The sequence below is a fragment of the Zea mays genome, chromosome 5, assembly GCF_902167145.1.
Source record: "Zea mays cultivar B73 chromosome 5, Zm-B73-REFERENCE-NAM-5.0, whole genome shotgun sequence".
Lineage (NCBI taxonomy): Eukaryota > Viridiplantae > Streptophyta > Magnoliopsida > Poales > Poaceae > Zea > Zea mays.
The window spans coordinates 11,315,049-11,334,195 of record NC_050100.1 but is presented as its reverse complement, the minus strand read 5'-3'; positions in this window follow the sequence as shown (position 1 = coordinate 11,334,195).

Sequence of the window (19,147 nt, the reverse complement as noted above, 5' to 3'; positions counted from 1 at the left end):
AGATGAGCATGGTGTGGTGACAAGGAACAAAGCTCGACTCGTGGCCAAGGGATACTCCCAAGTTGAAGGTTTGGATTTCGGTGAAACCTATGCACCCGTAGCTAGGCTTGAGTCAATTCGCATATTATTGGCCTATGCTACTTACCATGGCTTTAAGCTTTATCAAATGGACGTGAAAAGTGCCTTCCTCAATGGACCAATCAAGGAAGAGGTCTATGTTGAGCAACCTCCCGGCTTTGAAGATAGTAAGTATCCTAACCATGTCTATAGGCTCTCTAAGGCGCTTTATGGGCTAAAGCAAGCCCCAAGAGCATGGTATGAATGCCTCAGAGATTTCCTTATTGCTAATGGCTTCAAAGTCGGCAAGGCCGATCCTACACTCTTTACTAAAACTCTTGAAAATAACTTGTTTGTATGCCAAATTTATGTTGATGATATTATATTTGGGTCTACTAACGAGTCTACATGTGAAGAGTTTAGTAGGATTATGACACAGAAATTCGAGATGTCTATGATGGGGGAGTTGAAGTATTTCTTAGGATTCCAAGTGAAACAACTCCAAGAGGGCACCTTCATTAGCCAAACGAAGTACACTCAAGACATTCTAAATAAGTTTGGGATGAAAGATGCCAAGCCCATCAAGACACCCATGGGAACCAATGGGCATCTCGACCTCGACACGGGAGGTAAGTCCGTGGATCAAAAGGTATACCGGTCGATGATAGGTTCTTTACTCTATTTATGTGCATCTCGACCGGATATTATGCTTTCCGTGTGCATGTGTGCAAGATTCCAAGCCGACCCTAAGGAAGCTCACCTTACGGCCGTAAAACGAATCTTAAGATATTTGGCTTATACTCCTAAGTTTGGGCTTTGGTGTCCTAGGGGATCCACATTTGATTTGATTGGCTATTCGGATGCCGATTGGGCGGGGTGCAAAATCAATAGAAAGAGCACATCAGGGACTTGCCAGTTCTTGGGAAGATCCTTAGTGTCTTGGGCTTCAAAGAAGCAAAATTCGGTCGCTCTTTCCACCGCCGAAGCCGAGTACATTGCCGCAGGACATTGTTGCGCGCAATTGCTTTGGATGAGGCAAACCCTGCGGGACTACGGTTACAAATTAACCAAAGTCCCTTTGCTATGTGATAATGAGAGTGCAATCAAGATGGCGGATAATCCCGTCGAACATAGTCGCACTAAACACATAGCCATTCAGTATCATTTTCTTAGGGATCACCAACAAAAGGGAGATATCGAGATTTCATACATTAATACTAAAAATCAATTAGCCGATATCTTTACCAAGCCTCTTGATGAACAATCTTTTAACAAACTTAGGCATGAGCTCAATATTCTTGATTCTAGGAACTTCTTTTGTTAAAACTGCACACATTGCTCTTCTATATACCTTTGATCATGTCTCTTTCATATGCTATGACTAATGTATTTTTCAAGTCTATCTCAAACCAAGTCATAGGTGTATTGAAAGGGAATTGGAGTCTTCGGCGAAGACAAAGGCTTCCACTCCATAACTCATCCTTCGCCGTCGCTCCAAGAGACTCTCCATCTTTGGGGGAGAGAATAAAAGGACTTCGTCTTTGGTATAATCTTAACTCATTTATTTATGACCAAAGGGGAAGATAGCACTTCGAGGGCTCTAATGCTTCCGTTTTTGGCGATTCATGCCAAAGGGGGAGAAAGTATGAGCCCAAAGCAAAAGGACCGCACCACCACCAATTTCAAAAACTTCGTGTTTCCAAGAATATTATCAATTAGTATCCTATTGTGTTCAAAAGGGGGAGAAAGTAGTATTTCAAAAAGGATATATCAAAACCCTCTTGAACACTAAGAGGAGGATCTCATTTAGGGGGAGTTTTTGTTTAGTCAAAGGAAAAACATTTGGAACAGGGTGAGAAAATTTCAAATCTTGAAAATGTTTCTCAAAATCTTATTCATTTGCCTTTGACTGTTTGCAAAAGGACTTTGAAAAGGATTTACAAAAGAGTTTGCAAAAACAAAACATGTGGTGCAAGCGTGGTCCAACATGTTAAATAAGAAAGAAACGATCCATGCATATCTTGTAAGTATTTAGATTGGCTCAATTCCAAGCAACATTTACACTTACATTATGCAAACTAGTTCAGTTATGCACTTCTATATTTGCTTTGGTTTGTGTTGGCATCAATCACCAAAAAGGGGGAGATTGAAAGGGAATTAGGGTTACACCTAGTCCCTAATTAATTTTGGTGGTTGAATTGCCCAACACAAATAATTGGACTAACTAGTTTGCTCAAGTGTATAGATTATACAGGTGTAAAAGGTTCACACTTAGCCAATAAAAAGATCAAGTTTTTGGATTCAACAAAGGAGCAAAGAGGCAACCGAAGGCACCTCTGGTCTGGGGGCACCGGACTGTCCGGTGTACACCGGACAGTGTCCGGTGCACCACCGGACAGTGTCCGGTGCACCAGAGGACTTCAACTCGAACTCGTCACCTTCGGGAAATTCCAGAGGCGACTCTGCTATAATTCACCGGACTGTCCGGTGTACACCGGACAGTGTCCGGTGCTCCAAGGGAAAGCCGCCCCAGGAACTCGCCAGCCTCGGGAATTCACTTCAGCCGCTCCACTATAATTCACCGGACTGTCCGGTGTACACCGGACTGTCCGGTGTAACAGCGGAGCAACGGCTATTTCGGCGCCAACGGCTACCTACGTCGCATTAAATGCGCGCGCAGCGCGCGCAGATGTCAGACACGCCCATACTGGCGCACCGGACATCCAACAGTACATGTCCGGTGTGCACCGGACATCCAGGCGGGCCCACAAATCAGAAGCTCCAACGGTCAGAATCCAACGGCAGTGATGACGTGGCGGGGGCACCGGACTGTCCGGTGCGCCATCGAACAGACAGCCTCCCAACGACCACTTTTGGTGGTTGGGGCTATAAATACCCCAACCACCCCACCATTCATTGCATCCAAGTTTTCCACTTCTCAACCACTTACAAGAGCTAGGCATTCAATTCTAGACACACCAAAGAGACCAAATTCTCTCCAATTCCACAAAAGGCTTTAGTGATTAGCGAGAGAGATTTGTCGTGTTCTTTTGAGCTCTTGCGCTTGGATTGCTTCTTTTCTTTCTCACTTGCTCTTGTGACCAACACTCAATTGTAATCAAGGCAAGAGGCACCAATTATGTGGTGGCCCTTGCGGGGAAGTGTTGGGGACTTGTTCTCAAATGCTAAGAATTAAGAACAAGGCAACACAAAAAATGTTAAGTGTTAAGGTCCTTCGTCCTCCATAACGATATATCCCTTCGGGATATAAAGCATCTCGGACGAAGGTTACGAAGGACATACCTTCGTAAGCATAACAACGAAGAATGAAGCATTCACATAAATCATAGAATATGAAATAAACATTTAAATATTGTCATAGAATTATCTCTACTTGTACTAATGAATATAAATGACTTTGAATTACAAATGTACCTTCGGTCCTGCGGAAGGCAAAAGTACAAGCGTGATGCGAAAGCAAATGACAAGTTCACGTGAACAGTACAGAGGTACTGTTCATCTATTTATAGGCACAGGTCGCAGCCTGTGACAAATTACAATTATGCCCCTTGCGAAAGTTTACAGCATTGACTCAGACCTATATGTATAAAAAGGTCATTCTATCTCTATGTCGGTTTAAAACGCCGAAGCTCCATGAAAAGGGACCTTCGGCCATCTCTTGGAGACGACTTCAGCCGAAGCTGCTTCTTCGTGTGAGACCTTCGGCGCACCGAAGCACGACCCCAACAGTAGCCCCTTTCGCGGTGCTAGATCGTTCTTCGTAACGAGCTTGACCCGTGAAAAAAGCCTCTTCAGCTTCGGGAAGCCGAAGGTCCAAAAAACACCTTCCCTGAGCTCGTTGCGGAGAAACGATCCGACTTCCGAGCGTGTGTCGGTCCCACCTTGCAGAGTTACTGTTTGATCCTTGCGGTCCACTGCGCAGCGGGTACAAGTTACTGCGCGCCTGGTGTAACAATTCCGCCGCTTCGCCTTCTTACCTGCAGCACTATATAAACTGACAAGTAGTTGTGAAGTTACCACAGCATTCATTGCTATTTGCACTGTTTTGCTGCCGAAATTTTCCATCATAGCCGAAGCTTAAGTCCCAAAATCGAACGAAGGTGCTTCTCAACGTCCGCTTCGTCAGAAAGAAGAGCTTCGGAGAAAAGAAAAAAGGAAAAAGTTTTTGACTTCCCAAACTTAGAATCAAATGGCGAGAATACGATCTACTGCCAAAGTTGTACGTGAGGGAGACGAAGCCGAAGGTTCAGACACTGTGCCCATCTCCGAAGCAATGCAGCGTTCCGGTCTACTGACTACAGAAGAAATGCCTGCTGCTGAAGCAGGCCCAACAACTGTCGAAGGAGAAGAAAACATTGTAGGGACTGACTCCGAAGATGACTATCACCTTGCTACGCCCAGCAAGCCCAGTCACCTGGATTTTGGGAAATCAACTGTTTCAAAAGCTGACCTTTCGAAGATGGTGAAAGCAGGTTATTTCAATGAGGACCAGAAGAAGCTACTCCGCTTCGGGGAAGAAGAAACCACCCCGAAGCCAAGGAAGGATGAGATTGTTATTTTCAAGAGTTTTTTAAAAGCCGGGCTTAGATTCCCTCTCCACGGTATTGTTGCGGAGATACTAAGGAGGTTTGGTATCTACTTTCATCAATTGACTCCTAACGCCATCGTTAGGCTCAATGTTTATATCTGGGCCCTCCGAAGCCAAGCTGTGGAACCATTTGCTGACAGCTTCTGCCGAGCTCACGAATTACATTACCAAACAAAGGCCAGAAAAGATGGGCTACATGATAATTTCGGTTGCTATAATTTTGCCTACCGGAAGACAACAAAGTGTCCTGTCATCAGCTACCGAAGCAAATGGCCAGCAGGTTGGAAATCTGAGTGGTTTTATGTAAAAGTCGATGAAGACAAAGAAAAATTGGTTCAAAGCCCTCTGGAGTTAACCTTCGGAGAGACAAGGCCACAATGCCACATTGGCGACCTAAAAGGTCCCACCTGGGCTGCTCTGGGTGAATTTGAAATTATCTCAGAACATATTGGCACCAGGGATCTAGTTCAAGAGTTCTTGGCATTCAGAGTTTTCCCTACTCTAAAAGAGTGGGAGATGCCGAAGCTGGAGGGAGAGAAGAAAAAGGGGGAGCTTGTCCGGCTTCCCTATTACTTCAAGTTCAAGAAGTTCTTCAAAAAACCCTGCAAAGAATGGTTAGACACTGTTGAGGTGATGTGCAACGAAATCCTGGGGAATTACTCCAAAAAAGAGGATCAACTAATGACAGCAGCCTTCGGTGCCCGACCGAAACGAAGGCTGAACCGAGTGCTTGACGCCCTAGGCTTCGAATACCCAGACTACGAACAATTGAACAAGGGCGCCGAGGGCCTCAAAAGAAAAAGAGTAGCCGAAGCTCTGATCAGAGACGAAGAAATACCAGCAAAGGAGAAGAAAGTTCTCAAGAAAAGAAAAATATCTGCTCCGAAGCGCAAATCACCCGAAGAAGAGGAGACCCCCACACCGCCTTCTACCAGCGACGTGGAGGAAATTTTAAAGGTAATGACTGAACCCATGCCTACGAAGCTAAGTCCATTAGGGCTCCAACTGACGAAGCTTTTTGAAAAGGTGGACGAGCCGGATCAACCGAAGATAAACAAACCCAAACGGCAAAGAATTATTGCGGTAACTGAGGTTATCGACAAAACTCCACCTAGGATGTCAATTCAGAAAACGGCAGCTGCTGAAGGTAAAGCTTCGGAAGTCGCGGCTACCGAAGCTGCCACACCCGAAGATGTAAATTTAGAAACTTCTCTTGAAAATATTGACAAAATTTTGACGGAAAACATTGAAGAAGCTGCCACCGTTACTGAAGAAATCCTGGCCACAGTGCCAGGGAAAGGGAAAGAAATAGTCGAAGAAACTCCGGATGACGAAGCCTATTCTTTCCAGAATCTAATTGGGCAGAAACTGACGAAGGACGAAATAGAAGAACTCAAAGACTATGCCAAATCTTGCGGCTACAAGCCAGGAGCCCTTCTATTTGGGGGTGTAGATGATGAAAAACTAGGCTGTATTCGAGACCAGACTGGAGCTAAGGTAATCGGTACTCTATCGAAGAGTATCGGTTTTCCGAAGCTAGAGACAGACATCAGCCGCTACCGACGACAACATATCGTCGGCAGCTTGTTTTATTCTAACTTCAAGGTAAACAACCTTTTCCTCTGGTTTTTATTGCCGTTAACAATGAAAATATTACTTAACATAAGTTGTTTCTGTTCAGAGCATGCTACTGAGCAAAGCTCTGAAGATGCAACAAGACTTGGAGGACAAAAAGCACGAAGCTATAATTGAAAACTTGGAAAGCAAAATAAAAGAACAATCTGCCATCATTGAAAGGAAAGACTTCGAGCTCCAATCGACCGAAGGCTTGCTGGCTGAAACTGAGGCTAAAATATTAGAGTTAAATTCGAAGCTTATCAATCAATCAAAACAATTTGATCAGGAGAAGCTAGAACTGAATTCGAAGCTTAAAGCCGAAGTCCAGACCAGCTCAGAATTGAAGAAAGCATTAACAAGCCTTCAAGACAAATGCTTGAACTTTGGCAATAATTGTATTGGACGATTAAAGAAGATATTTTACTCTGTTGGAGCCAGCAGTGGGAAATTTAACCCTTCGGCGGAAAATTTACCCCAGGCCCTCGATCATATTGAAGCTGAAATCGAAGAGCTTGACGAAGTTATAGCCGGGCACGGCGACTTCTGTGCCTGGGTAGCTTCTCGGGGTACCGCTGCTGCATTTCTGAAGGCCGGTTGCGAACATGGAAAGGTTGTCAACAGGCCCAACTTCACCTTATCTTCATCAATCCTGGATGATATGCCCGACCTCGCCCGAAGTATCTCCAATAGATTTATAAAAATGGTATGGACAAAGGGCGGGCGAGAGAAAGCTGGAGACGAAGCCCGAAGTCATCTTAAACCAGTAAGAAATGACATTTCGTGCTTACCTTTTCCTTTGGGCTTGATTCTTATGATTCCTTGACTCATGTAGGATGACGAAGGTGAAGATGATGCCTAGGATATGTCGCCGAAGTTGTCGTCGAAGCTGAAGCTTAATGAAGACTAGCAGAAGTGTGCTTTAGAAAAACTCAGGATAATTTTGTAACAACTCTTGTAAATATAATTAAACTGTTCTTCAAGGAACTTTGTACATACCTTGTAATATATTCTTACCCTTCGGTTGAGGTGCTTTGATGTGGACGAAATCAGTTTTTTGAGCCGAAGGCGAAAAAACACCTTCCCTTCTTTTCGTACACAACGAAGCATAAAAGGCCGCTTCCTCTTTTTGCCGAAGCCTTTCCTTACATAACAAAACATAAAAGACTGCTATTCTTATCTACCGAAGCTTTTATTTACATAACAAAACATAAAAGACTGCTACTCTTATACACAACGATTCATAAAAAACCACTTCTTCGAAACCTTTCTTTTACATAACGAATCATAACAAACCATTTATCCGAAACTTTTCTCTGTGCCGAAGCAACCATTTAGGAACACAAATGCTATGAATGAATGCTTATGCATGCAAATGCCATGATGTAATGTGCAAATGAGTGTCCGAAGCGTATGTCCGAAGCCACACTCATCCATCATTTTCTTAGGAGCAAACACACGTCAGCTCTGCATTCCCTTAGGAACGACTTTGGAGCATCTTTGCCTTTTACTTAGGCAGTATCAGCGTTGACTTTTCGCTGTAAGCTCTGCATCCCCCTAGGGACGTCTTTGGAGCTTCTTCGTCTTTTACTTAGACGGTATAAGCTCTGCATTCCCTTAGGAACGACTTTGGAGCTTCTTCGCCTTTTACTTTCGGCGGAATCAGCGTTGACTTTTCGCTGTGAGCTCTGCATCCCCTTAGGGACGTCTTTGGAGCTTCTTCTCTTTTTTAGTTTCGGCACTCGATGGTGCGCTCTCAGCTTTTACATTTACATTCTTTGGGGGATTTTGCTCTTATAAAACTAAAAAGGAAATTACATAAGATGGCCCCATTAAAAACCTTTCTCCCCCTTTAGAAAGGAAAAGGGTGCCATGAAAAAGAAAAGAAAAGTCAAAATTACATCGAGTTATACATAAAACCGCCGAAGCTCATCCGCATTCCAAGATCTTGGAATTTCATTGCCATCCATGTCCTTCAGTCTGTACGAACCAGGCCTTGACGAAGATGCTACTAAGAAAGGCCCTTCCCATTTCAGTTGCAATTTGCCCACTGTATCCGGATTGGCCACTCTCCGAAGCACCAAGTGTCCTGGCTCAATATTTTTTAGCCGGACCTTTCTATCTCGCCATTTAACTGTTTCAGCCTGGTACTTATTGATATTCTCCACGGCCTGAAGCCTGATCCCTTCTAAAGCATCTTTTTCCACGAGACAAGTATCTTCGGGACCTGATTCTGCCGAAGCTACCACTCTTATTGATCCAGCTTTGGCTTCTTCCGGGGTTATTGCTTCGTCACCAAATAACAACTTAAATGGGGTAAAGCCTGTAGATCTTGATGTTGTTGTGTTATGGCTCCATACCACTTTGGTAAGCTGATCTAGCCACTTTCCCCTTGGTTGATTAAAGATTAGCTTCATTATTCCTGTCATTATGATGCCGTTGGCCCTTTCAACAAGCCCATTCGACTCCGGGTGCCTGACTGACGCAAAGTGGATCTTCGTGCCAATTCGATCACAAAAATTTCTGAATTCTTCGGAGTCAAATTGTGTTCCATTATCTACAGTTATAGCCTTCGGCACTCCGAAGCGACAGACAATATTCTGCCAGAAAAATTTTTGGACAGTGGCCGAAGTTATTGTAGCTAATGGCTTCGCCTCAATCCACTTGGAAAAATATTCCACAGCAACTACAACATATTTCAGATTGCCTTGAGCCGGTGGTAATGGGCCCAGCAAATCGAGGCCCCACCTTTGTAATGGCCAGATGGGTTGTATTAGCTGTGTCAAAGACGAAGGTTGTTTTTGATCTCTTGCACATTTCTGACAACCTTCGCACTTTTGAACTAACTCAGCTGCATCCGAAGCTGCCTTCGGCCAATAAAATCCTTGACGGAACACTTTTCCAAGTAACGGCCTGGATCCGATGTGGGATCCACAAAGGCCTGCATGTATCTCCTTCATCAACTCTATACCTTCGGCTCTAGACAAGCACTTGAGCAGCGGGGCACAAACTCCATGCTTGTATAACTCCCCTTCTATAATGATATACGGACGAGCTCTTGCCTCTATTCTTTTATTATAAGCTTCGTCATCTGATAGGAAGTTGCCCTGAAGGTAAGAAATTATTTCAGTTCTCCAATCTTCACTGTACACAGGAGAAATAGTAAGAACTGCTCTTTCAAGTAACTCCACTGAAGGTGCCTTTATTGTTTCGAAGAATACATCCGAAGGTAGCGGCAGCCCCTGTGCTGCAGACCTGGCTAACAAATCAGCATGTTCATTTTGCCCTCGAGGGATATTCTTAACAGAAAATCCTTCGAAGGAAGCTTCGATCCTTCGGACTGTGTCTAGATATTTTTCAAGCTTCGGGTCTTTAGCCTTGCAACTTTTGTCAATATGACCCGAAACAATCTGAGAATCAGTTTTAAGGATCGCCCTCCTGATCCCCATCGCCTTTAGTTTCCGAAGACCCAGGAGCAAGGCTTCGTACTCAGCAATATTATTTGTGCAGCTGAAGTCCAGTCTTGCTGCATAGCAAGTTTTAACCTTGGACGGTGAAACCAAAACAGCAGCTGCTCCTGCTCCGAAGGTTCCCCAGGAGCCATCACAAAACATTGTCCATGCTTCGGCATCTTTATTCGCTTCTTCGCCCTGAGCCCCTGGCGTCCAGTCGGCAATAAAATCTGCCAATGCTTGAGACTGGATCGAGGATCTGTGCACATAATCAATGTAAAATTCATTAAGCTCCGCAGCCCATTTTCCAATTCGGCCAGTAGCTTCTTTATTTCTCATGATATCTTTCAACGGCTGCGAAGAAGGAACAATAATATTATATGCCTGAAAATAATGCCGAAGCTTCCTGGATGCCATTAGGACGGCATACAACACCTTCTCCAGTTCTGTATAATTTTTCTTTGAGACACTAAGGACCTCAGATACAAAATATACTGGGACCTGCTTCTTGATTTGTCCATCAAACTTCTCCTGCACAAGTGCCACACTTACTGCTGAGTGCGAAGCTGCCACATACAACAACAGAGGAGCCCCTGACATTGGTGGAGTTAATGTTGTTAGATCTATCAGGTATTGCTTGAGTTCTTCGAAAGCTTTTTGCTGAGCTGGGCCCCATTGAAAGACTTCAGCTGATTTTAGCACCTCGAAGAAGGGTAGATTTCTTTCCGCTGATCTGGATATAAATCTGTTAAGAGATGTCAGTCTTCCTGTCAATCTTTGGGCCCCCTTTCTTGTGGTTGGTGGCTCCATTCGAAGTATAGCTTCGATTTTATTTGGATTAGCTTCAATTCCCTTTGTTGAAACCAAGCATCCAAGGAACTTACCCTTCTTTACTCCGAAGACACATTTTTCTGGATTCAGCTTCAGACCAGCTTTTCTGAAACTGGCGAAGGTCTCCTGCAGATCAGCAATATGGTCTTCTTGCTTCGTGCTTTTTACAATAATGTCGTCAACATAGGTCAACACATTTCTGCCTATCTGAGATTGGAGAACCTTCGCGGTCATCCTGCTGAAACTCCCTCCAGCATTCTTAAGCCCCTCAGGCATCCGAAGATAGCAATATGTACCACTTGGGGTTATGAAACTAGTCTTCGGCTCATCCTCCTTTTTCATCCAGATTTGATGATAGCCTGAGTAACAATCCAGGAGACTCATGAGTTCCGAAGAAGCTGCTGCATCAACTAAAGAGTCTATCCTTGGCAGCGGGAACTCATCCTTCGGACAAGCCTTGTTGAGATCTGTGAAATCAATACACATTCTCCACTTTCCATTGGCCTTCTTCACCATAACAGTGTTAGCTAGCCATTCTGGATACTTCACTTCTCTGATAACTCCTGCACTTAGGAGTCTTTTTACTTCGTTGCGAGCCCCTTCGGCCTTGTCATCAGACATTTTCCGAAGCCTCTGCTTGCGGGGTCTGAAGGATGGGTCAATATTGAGCGAATGTTCAATAACATCCCGATTCACTCCACAAAGATCATTGGCTGACCATGCAAAAACATCTTTATTGTTGAATAAAAACCTTATCAAGGTTTTCTCTTGATCTTCAGATAATTGCGAGCCCAATAGCACCTTCTGCTCTGCTATATCCTCACACAGCAGCATGGGCTTCGGCTGATCAGCCGAAGCTGCTTTTTCCCTCCTGAACTTGTACTGTTCACAAGCTTCAGCTCCATCTATATTATGGATTGCCTTGGAATCAGTCCAGCTTCCTTCGGCCCTTCTGGCAGCTTCCTGACTCCCATGAATAGCAATAGGCCCTTGGTCCGAAGGTATCTTCATGCAGAGATAAGCTGGGTGAAGAATTGCTTCAAAAGCATTTAGGGTACCACGACCAATGATGGCGTTGTAGGGGTATTCCATGTCAACAATATCAAACACAATTTGCTCAGTCCTTGTGTTATTAACAAATCCGAAGGTTACCGGCATGGTAATCTTCCCGAGTGCCACAATCTGCCGCCCTCCGAAGCCACAAAGAGGGTGCGTAGCATCATGAATCTTGTCTTCAGGCTCTTGCATCTGTCTGAAGGCTTTGGCAAATATAATGTCAGCTGCACTGCCTGTGTCAACTAGGACATTGTGAACCAGAAACCCTTTGATCACACAAGAAATGACCATAGCATCATTGTGGGGATAGTCCTTGAGCTGAAGATCTTCCTGAGAGAAGGTAATTGGAATGTGAGACCATTTTGACTTAATGAAGGGTCCCTGCACTCCAACATGCTGCACCCTTCTCTGAGCCTCCTTCTTCTGCTTTTTGTTAGCTGGCTCTGAGCAAGAACCGCCTGTTATCGGGAGCACCAGCTTCGAAGCCGAAGCAGCTCCAGCTTGAGTGTTGAACGAAGCCATCAGCTCAGAAAGGTGGAAGTGAGTTGACCGGAGGTGGGCGCCAATGTTGGGGACTTGTTCTCAAATGCTAAGAATTAAGAACAAGGCAACACAAAAAATGTTAAGTGTTAAGGTCCTTCGTCCTCCATAACGATATATCCCTTCGGGATATAAAGCATCTCGGACGAAGGTTACGAAGGACATACCTTCGTAAGCATAACAACGAAGAATGAAGCATTCACATAAATCATAGAATATGAAATAAACATTTAAATATTGTCATAGAATTATCTCTACTTGTACTAATGAATATAAATGACTTTGAATTACAAATGTACCTTCGGTCCTGCGGAAGGCAAAAGTACAAGCGTGATGCGAAAGCAAATGACAAGTTCACGTGAACAGTACAGAGGTACTGTTCATCTATTTATAGGCACAGGTCGCAGCCTGTGACAAATTACAATTATGCCCCTTGCGAAAGTTTACAGCATTGACTCAGACCTATATGTATAAAAAGGTCATTCTATCTCTATGTCGGTTTAAAACGCCGAAGCTCCATGAAAAGGGACCTTCGGCCATCTCTTGGAGACGACTTCAGCCGAAGCTGCTTCTTCGTGTGAGACCTTCGGCGCACCGAAGCACGACCCCAACAGGAAGTTTTATTCCCGGCTTTGATTTGAGAAGAGAAGCTCACTCGGTCCGAGGGACCGTTTGAGAGAGGGAAGGGTTGAAAGAGACCCGGCCTTTGTGGCCTCCTCAACGGGGAGTAGGTTTGAGAGAACCGAACCTCGGTAAAACAAATCCGCGTGTCTCACTTTATTATTTGCTTGCGATTTGTTTTGCGCCCTCTCTCGCGGACTCGATTATATTTCTAACGCTAACCCGACTTGTAGTTGTGTTTATATTTGTAAATTTCAGTTTCGCCCTATTCACCCCCCCTCTAGGCGACTATCAGGAGTCCTTTGGTGACGGCGATGTTGGCGGCGTCCTCGTCGGAGGAGGAGTCGGTGGAGCTCTCGTCGGAGTTCCACTCCCAGCAAACATGGGCATCGCCGCCCTTCTTCTTATAGTACCTCTTCTTTTCTCTCATCTTTCCCTTCTTGTCGTTATCCCTGTCACTATCACTAGACAAAGGGCATTTAGCGATAAAATGACCGGGCTTACCACATTTGTAGCAAACTTTCTTGGAGTGGGACTTGTAGTCTTTCCCCCTCCTTTGCTTGAGGATTTGGCGAAAGCTCTTGATGATGAGTGCCATCTCCTCATTGTCGACCTTGGAGGCGTCGATGGGGACCCTACTAGGTGTAGAGTCTTCTTTCTTCTCCTCCGTTGCCTTGAAGGCGACGGGTTGCACCTCGGGTGTTGAGGTGGCGCCTTGCTCGATAATCTTCTTGGAGCCTTTGATCATCAATTCAAAGCTCACAAATTTTCCTATAACTTCCTTGGGAGACATTAGCTTATATTTAGGATCACCACGAATTAATTGTACTTGAGTAGGGTTAAGAAATACAAGTGATCTAAGAATAACCTTGACCATTTCATGGTCATCCCACTTGGAGCTCTCGAGGTTGCACACTTGGTTTACCAAGGTTTTTAGCCGGTTGTACATGGCTTGCGGGTCTTCTCCTTGGTTGAGCATAAAGCGACCGAGCTCCCCCTCGATCGTTTCCCGCTTGGTGATTTTGGTCACTTCATCTCCTTCGTGCGCGGTCTTGAGTACGCCCCAAATCTCTTTGGCGCTCTTCAACCCTTGCACCTTATTATACTCCTCTCGACTTAGAGAGGTGAGGAGTATAGTAGTTGCTTGAGAGTTGAAGTGCTCGATTTGGGCCACCTCGTCCTCATCATAATCTTCATCCCCTACGGATGGTACCTGTACTCCAAACTCAACAACATCTCATATGCTTTTGTGGAGTGAGGTTAGGTGATATCTCATCGTATCACTCCACCTAGAATAATCTTCACCGTCAAATGTCGGTGGTTTGCCTAATGGGACCGAAAGTAATGGAGTATGTTTAGGAATGCAAGGATAGCGTAGGTGGATCTTACTATACTTCTTGCGCTCTTGGCGCTTAGAAGTGATGGAAACGGCGTCGGATCCCGGTGTAGAGGGCGATGAAGAGTCGGTATCGTAGTAGACCACCTTCTTCATTTTCTTCTTCTTCTCGCCACTCTTGTGCGTCCTAATGCGTGAAGGGGATCCCTCCTTCGTTTTGTTGCCAGACTCCCTTGATGGAGCCTTCCTGTGGCTTGTAGCGGGCTTCTCGCCGGTCATCATCTCCTTCTTGGCGTGATCTCCCGACATTACTTCGAGCAGTTAGGCTCTAATGAAGCACCGGGTTCTGATACCAATTGAAAGTCGCCTAGAGGAGGGTGAATAGGGCAAATCTGAAATTTATAGACTTTAAGCACAACTACAAGCCGGGGTTAGCGTTAGAAATATAAACGAGTCCGAAAGAGAGGGTGAAAACAAATCACAAGAAAATAAGGCTGATGACACGGTGATTTGTTTTACTGAGGTTCGGTTCTTGCAAACCTACTCCCCGTTGAGGTGGTCACAAAGACCGGGTCTCTTTCAACCCTTTCCCTCTCTCAAACGGTCACTTAGACCGAGTGAGCTTCTCTTCTCAATCAAACGGGACACTAAGTCCCCACAAGGACCACCACACAATTGGTGTCTCTTTCCTTGGTTACAATTGAGTTGAACGCAAGAAAGAATGGAGAATAAAAGCAATCCAAGCGCAAGAGCTCAAAAGAACACAAGTATCTCTCTCTCACTAGTCACTATTTGATTGGAATTGTCTTTGGACTTGGGAGAGGATTTGATCTCTTTAGTTGTTTCTTGTATTGAATGTTATAGCTCTTGTATGAGGTGTGAAGGCTGAAAACTTGGATTCCATGACTGGTGGGTGGTTGGGGTATTTATAGCCCCAACCACCAAAGGAGCCGTTGGTGGAGGCTGCTGTCGCATGGCGCACCGGACAGTCCGGTGCGCCACCGGACACTGTCCGGTGCGCCAGCCACGTCACCCGGCCGTTGGATTCTGACCGTTGGAGCTTCTGACTTCTGGGCCACCGGACAGTCCGGTGGTGCACCAGACAATCACCGTTTACTGTCTGGTGCGCCTTCTGGCTCTGCTCTGACTTCTGCGCACACTGTAGCGCATTAACTGCTCTCTACAGACGACCGTTGACGCGAAGTAGCCGTTGCTCCGTTGGCACACCGGACAACCCGGTGAATTATAGCGGAGCGACTCCCAGAATTCCCGAAGGTGACAAGTTTGGAGTTGGATTCCCTGGTGCACCGGACACTGTCCGGTGCTCCAGACCAGGGCACACTTCGGTTGTTTTTTGCTCTGTTTGTTTGAACCCTTTCTTGGTCTTTTTATTGGTTTGTTGTGAACCTTTGGCACCTGTAAAAACTTATAATCTAGAGCAAACTAGTTAGTCCAATTATTTGTGTTGGGCAATTCAACCACCAAAATCAATTAGGAAAAGGTGTAAGCCTATTTCCCTTTCAATCTTCCTTATACCAAAATCCCGTTGTGAGGAATCTCCACAAATTGGATTCTCTCACGCCTCACACAATTGATTACAATCAAAACCGAAGTAAGTATGGGAGTAGAAACGCACACAAGAGCACAATGCAGCAACAACATGCACACAAAGTGAAAAGAGAGAGCGCACGAAACACAACGACAAAGTTACAACTCAAGAACGTGCTCAAATCTCTCTCTAGCAAAACAATAGTGTGGTCACAAAGATTTGGAGTTGTAGTGTGCTCAAAGAGTGCTTAGGCAACAACTCCATGTGCCTACGGGGTCCTTTTATAGCCCCAGGTGACCAAAGAGTCGTTTGATCTTCATTTGGAAAGAGCACTAGTTGCCTTCTATCCGTGGATGCACCGGACTGTCCGGTGCATACCAGACATTGCACATTAGACGATTTCTTTCCTTCTTGGCACTCCAGATAGTTCGGTGGCACTTCGGACAGTCTGGTGTAGCCTAGTGGCCGTTAGTTGGGTTGACGTGGTCGGACAGTCAGGTGCACACCTGACAATCCGGTGAATTATAGTCGTGGTGTCCCGGTAGAAACCCGAGAGCTGCTTGTTCATAGGATGAACAGTCTGGGCACCAGACATTCTTCGATGCACACCGAACAGTCTGGCGCGACCCAGACTGGCCCAAGTTTGTCCAACCTTAGCCAAACATCTTTTCTCCAATCTGGTTCAACTTGGCAAGTTTCATAGCACTTAGATGAACATAGTTAGCAACTAAAACAATTTACTAAGTGCTAGAATCATACCAATAGGATTTACATTATGCTTCCCAACGCACTTTTCTTATATTTCTCAATTTGCCTTATAAACACCTGTGCTTATGCTCATATGTGGAGTTGTTAGTCCATAGTAATGTGTTGAGCATCTAATCACCAAAACAACTAGCCCTTTCAGAATCGTGATCCTTCCCTTTCTTTTATAGGACAAAGTGGTCTGCTCCACGATGTCACGCAGTGGTTTACCCGGTGTCCTTTGTTGACTTCCCAGCTACAGAGTGGTTGAGCCAACATCAATCTCTATGTCGTGACAGGTGATGCCTCCATCCTGACATACCAACTCTCATTTTGTCATTTAGACCGCATGCCTATGTCGGAGTCTAACTTGCACATTCCCACGTCCAAAATGGCCATTGTGGTACGATTGCGATAATTACTGGTATGTGTGGTAGAACAAAGTATCTGACACCTCGCCTTTAGGGGTCGGACGAGGCAGAACTTTAGTGTGAGGTTTCCCGGGTCTTATACCCTTAGCGATCGGAGGTCGGGCGAGGTAGAAGTCTAAGGATTAGTCGTTCGCGTCGGACCCCTATTGGTTCGGGGTTGGGCGAGATGAAACTATGAGGTAGAGTTGTCTGTCCCCTAGACCCTCGGTGGCGGGTGTCGGACGAGACATAAAACATATATCCCCTGCATCTAGTGGTCGGGTAAGACGATATCAGTCTCATGAAGGTCAGACAGATTCAATCGTATGGGTACTTCTTGCCTCTTGTTGATCTCACGCCCAATGTTATCCTAAACGTTATTAAACGACCGTTTAAACCAGTTTAAATGATGAACGGATAAACACCGCACAGTTTAGGACCTAAGCAGTCCTCTAAATGGTTGACTCGTCTAGACGATCAATTGACATTTAAACAACCAAAACAGTTGAATTAAACGGTTTTAAACATTGTTTACACTGTTTAATGTATCGTTTTGTTGACATGGAAAAATTGTGATGTACCTTTAAACTGTTTATAGGTTACAATTAATAAAATATGTAAACAATGATTATATATATGCATGTATGTATGCTTACATATGTATGGTTATATATATCACAGTATCGTTGAACCAAATATATGTGGATTTACTCATCTACTCTTGTTGAAACGTTGCTATATTAGAAACCGTTTAGACGGTTTAATTCTGTTTAAACACGTTTAAACACGTCTACCGTTCGTCTACCATTTACCGTTTATGTTAACACTGTTCACGCCACATCATACTCTTGGTATTCGCCCCCGATAATACTCCTTTTAAATATCCTAATGGATGGAAGTACATAGCAAGAGCAAGGTTGTGTTATTCATTACATCACATATATGTTGAGTATTGAGTTTTGGTTCACTGATAGCACATAAAATCCCCTAAGAGGCAAAATCGCAATAGGCGCATGAAACTAAATTCAAGTTGGAGCACATGTGGTGTGCTCTTCGTCATCAACCAAAGTGTTGCGTGCAACACAGTGACTATGACTTCGACAATGGGAGCAAACGATCTGCTCACACATTGATGGCAATTATAGCCCCATCGTCCGATTGTATCGACACCACACCTATTGGTCATGATAGAGCAATAGCGCAACACAAGGGTAAGGCCAACAACAAGCAGCAATGAGTCCCTGATTAGAAGACCATAGTGAAGCAATTGTATAAAGGCCAACGAGAAGATAAATTAAGATAAATTATGTAAAATTATACAAATAGTTATGTCGGTACCATAATCAGGGGTACCAAGACCACAACCCTAAAGTGCCTAAACGCTTGAGTAAGAAAGGGTCATGAGCAAACACGCTCCAACCTTACCAAGGCACGAGGGACCTAAGTCACGACTCGCCTGAGGCCAATCCCAGGCGGGGACGCGGTCAAGACTCACCCGAGGCCAACCCCGGGCGAGGGACGCGATCACGACTCGCCTGAGGCCAACACTGAATGGGAGACGCGATCACGACTCGCCCGAGGCCAACTCCGGGCGTGGGACACCATCACGACTTGCCCGAGGCCAACCCCGGGCGGAGGACGCCGTCACGACTCGCCCGAGGCCAAACTCGGGCCGAGGACACAATCACGACTCACCCGAGGTTGGCCTCGGGCGGGGGACGCCATCACGACTTGTCCTAGGCCAACCCTAGGTGGGAGAAGCAGTCACCACTTGCTCGAGGCCAACCTTGGGCGGGAGACACATGCACGACTCGCTTGAGGCCAACCTCGGGCGGGAGCGGGAGACACAACCATGGGTCACCTGAGGCCAACCCCGAACGAGCAGCACATTTCTGAGTCGCCCGAGGCCAACACCGGACGAGCAACACATTTCTGACTCGCCCGAGGCCAACCCTAGACGAGCAGCACATTTCTGACTCGCTCGAGGGTGTCTTGGGCGAGGCTCCGGAAGTTGTCCGCCTTGGCTAACCATTCCGATCCCAGAACGTGCGTCTGTATGTTCACTTGCCCCGCCGAGGGTGCCAAAGTCAATAAAGGACGACACAACTACAGTCTAATCTACATTTATTGCCCACAACGATGGTCAGGGCGCAAATACGTGGCACTGTTCCTCCACTTCGACCACTGTTTCAACCACCCCAAGCGCGATTACATGTAACGTCTAATCCCAGACTCAGTCTCGGGAGAAATCTCCGCCTCGCTCGAGCTCAGTCTTGGCCAACTACCCCTGCAGGGGCAGTGTATTAAGTGCCATCTACTCTCCCGTGA